We start from the raw sequence: 4128 nt of genomic DNA on the forward strand, positions 1-4128 counted from the left end.
CTCCCATATACAGATGTGGTGAGATGGGCAATTGAAGAAATCCCAATCACAAACAGGACATTTTGCACCATGGACGGGAGAGTCTTCGGCTCGTTTCAACCTGATGATTTGAGGCAAATGTACCATTTGCCTGCACCGGAGAAGAAGTACAACAAGGCATTCTTGGAGAAATTCAGAAATGAGAACGATATTGAATCAGAACCCATTCGGGATTGGAGGCAAAACCCAGCAAAACACAAGCATGAGTCTTCAGGTAAGTACTCTGTCGATTCTTTGTGTTCTCCTTATTGTTATGCCAGGGTAATGATGTGTAGATTGTGGGGGTTACATGATTCCGCAAACTTCACTATAGAGATGGTGCCTTTGATGGAGGCAGCATGCAATAGTGAGATAATGGATTGGGGAAATATACTGTCTGATAAGCTAGCAACTGCAGTCCTTGAATTTAGAAACAAATCCCGCATTACTGAAAGGTTCATTCCCCCATTTTACTATAGTGCCTATATCTTGGACACCTAGTGTTTTAATTCCGAATTTCCTATGCTTGGGTGGAGATGGACTCCACAAGACCCCATGCCCATTCATATATACCACCAGAAGTTATGGAAAGCCCACTATAAGCACCATTTATATCAAGTTTGCAATGATTTTATGTTACCCATTCACTATGCCACTTTTGACAAACCTGCTCCTAAAATTTCCTACCAAGCAGAGATTGACTTGACAGCCATAGGGAGATGGTTCGGAGAAGAAAAATTCACCTATGTAAGAGTTTTCGGCAGCCAGGCCAAGCCTCATGTCCTCCCTTTGTATATACCCGACAAACTGTTAGCCAGAGAGGTAGCATATCAGATTACATCTGAAGGAGTTACAGAGACTCTAAGGAATAAAAAGAAGCAGGTTTGGCCCTCTTTTCCTCTAAGATGTGGTGTCTACACTCTGCATGACTTTAAACATGCAGAGAAAGAAGAAGATAAGATTAAGGCACTGAATCTCGCTACTCTTCCTAACAGGCAATTTGATCCAAACAAAGTCGCCTACAATGCACTTGAACAGGCAAAGCTAACTAAATTTGACCATAAAGATGATATGTTTGATGACCTGTTCTCCTCAGCCAAGTCGCTATTTCAGGTTAAATCACTAGCCAGAATGAAATATCAGGATGACGGGTTAGTTGAATTTAACAGACTTAGAGAACAGAGGTTGCAAACTCTGCCTCTAGATCTGTTAGCAACGACCCCGATGACAGAATCAAGCGAGCCTGAGCAGCGACTCACTAAGGAACCTCCTGCTACATCAAAAATTGCTGGAGAAATCCAAACAAAAGAGTAGGAGGAAGTGCAGAGAAGAGAGTAGGAGGAAGTGCAGAGAAGAGAGCAAGAGGAAACACAGAGGAAAGAGCAGGAGCAGAGCAGCACGGAGGTGAATGTAGATGCCCAGATTGACCCGAAATTGCTCGAGGAATGGCAGCAATTCGACTCAATCATAAGCAATCTTGAGAGCTCAAAGGAAGCCGAAACATCAAAAGCGGCTGACACACAGGAGACAACATCAAAACAGGTTCCAAGTGGAACCAGCGGCCTACCCATTTCTACAGGAATAGAGATAATTCCTAAGGATTCTTCCGATCAGATTGTTTTGCAAGTGGAGGAGATACCTCCATTGGATGTCTTTTACAACCCAAAGCACAGGGCTGTAGTAAAACGAAAGTGGAAAAGGAGAAGGACTGATCAACCTTCCCTATTCCCTGAACAAACAGTGACAGCCAATGTGGTTTGGAAAGAGAAATTTGATCGTTCTGATGACCTTACTAAATTGTCCCAATATGCTGGAGCCTATTCGGCAGCCACCATGGATAAGGCATCAGAAGTGACTAATCTGTGAAGAGAAAAAGACCAATCAATCGCCTCGTTACAAGCACAATTATCGGAGGCACAACAGAAGGCAGAGCAACTTGAGCAGCAATTGTACACACATAAACAAATAAACAATCAACTGAATAAACAATTGCAGGAAGAAAAACAAAGAATTGATTCAAGCTCCATTCAAAAGCAGAAGGAGCTGTCGGAAGCGCTGGAAAAATTGAAAGCAATGCATAAACAGATGTGGAAATATAAAGATGAGAAAATTGCTCAATTATCAGCCCAAATAGAAAAGTCCAAGAATCTTCCACAGCCAGCTGAGTTCAGAGCCGAAGCATTACAGATTAACAAAGCATTGGTGACACAAATAAGGTTGTTATGTCAACAAATCGCTCAAGCAGAACCTTTATGTGACTTAACAACATCAATAAGTGATAAATCGGTTGATGCTAGAACAGACTTGGAGCAGGCCGATGAGACCTTGACCAATTTTCTTGAGTGGAAAGATACTGATGAGGGACAGGCAGCTAATTTGTCAAAAATCCTAGAATCGCATAAAGAGATCCTATTTATGGAATGGCAGTCCCAGTTAATGAAAGCAGAGAGAGCAGTTTCCAGATGCAAGTTAACCACAAGTAATTTTGTTGAATTGATTAATGATACTCTTTACTTATCTAACATGATCTCTCAATGTGCCCTAGGTAAATTGCTATCGGCTAAAACATTGGAGCAGTCATGTTATCAAGAGCTGGAGAAGAACGGGAGATTGATCGCAGGTATTAACAGTTTGACTTGGGACACCTATTGGTTGTTCCTAGTCAAACCATATAGCCAGAGAGCCACCCTCAAGTGCCTTACAGATGCAATTGGATGTATCATTCCTGATATACAAGATGCCACCTATGCTGCCCAACTCAATTCTCGTCTCAACCGACCAATAGAAGTGGAACCAATGCTTGCAATATGCCAACTCAGGTCGAAAGGCAAACAGCCTAAGTGATGAATCATGCTGCCGATTGCCAGATTTCCGTGAGGAAGGTATTCCGAATCAAGTTGTACCAATTAAGTAGGATTTTAATTTCATAGTTAGTTAGTTTTAGTCAAGTATTTATAGACCCTTTCAATGCATTGGAAAGGGTCGTAAGTTTTTGTATATGACTTAAACCTGAAGTTGCACTACTGTACTTCAGGCATATTCTTTTATAAAGACTGGACCAATTATTCCAATTTTGATAACGAAGCTTTTATGTGAATGTGCACTACTGCCTTTGTTTAAGAGTATTTTTGCGTCAGAAGAAGGAATTCAAATAGGGATTTATATTGGGAGTGATTTGCAGCTCATATGGTACTACTATCTATGTCTGAGTTCATTCTGTTTATGTGAATTGTTGTTTGTTCGCTCTTGCTATTATCAGATATATGCATGTGTTTTAACAGCATTCTTTACAACTTCCACTATTGGATGTTTATAGCATGCTTTTCTTTTGTCATACATGTATCAGTAATATAAAAGGATAAGTGTAACAATGTTTTGTTAATCACTTTGTTCAACTACTTGAACAGAGCAATCACTAAGTAAATGGATGTCTATGTTTATTGTGTAGAGTCATCTATATGCCTATCAATGAACATAGATCATCAAGAGTTACACTTAAGAGAATAGAAGCCTCCTGGGATAGAATAGTCATTTATATTTTTTCTGTTAGATTAAGTCATCTATTCATTATCATTTATTAGAAACCAATCACTCATCCACCCCCTTTTATTCATTATTGGGAAACTGGTCCCATTATATCCAGTCGGAGCCACCATCCCAAATGGAAAAGGAGTTGTATTAAGGTCTGGACCGGGTGGTTATCCCCCAATGTTGATACAACGATTTTCGGGGCATCAACATTATGTAAGAGAAATATTTGAATACAAATCTAGGATGCTTAGCTAGAAGTACTTTACAGAGAAAATATTGGCAGAAAATCTGAGTAAGTTTTACATCACTTCACCCTGCAAAATTTTGGCTAATATGGCACAAGACTAGCTAACCCCAACTATTTCTTCACTGGCCCTGCGTAGGCTTTGCGTCAGCTTACCTTCCCTCTGCGTCAGCTCTCCCAATTGTTTAGACAATTCTTGGAAATTTCGAAAGTTTTGGATTCTGCATGATAGGCAACTTTTCTACTCTGCGCTAGCCCTTCTGACTCTGCGTAGGGACTGCGTGGACCCAGACTGGCTTAACATCATCCTTTCCCGACTACTTTGTTGTCTCTCT

Source organism: Pinus tabuliformis, chromosome 1_1, assembly GCF_031772625.1.
Source record: "Pinus tabuliformis cultivar Carrire ecotype Pingquan chromosome 1_1, CPIR1, whole genome shotgun sequence".
In the NCBI taxonomy this organism is placed as follows: domain Eukaryota; kingdom Viridiplantae; phylum Streptophyta; class Pinopsida; order Pinales; family Pinaceae; genus Pinus; species Pinus tabuliformis.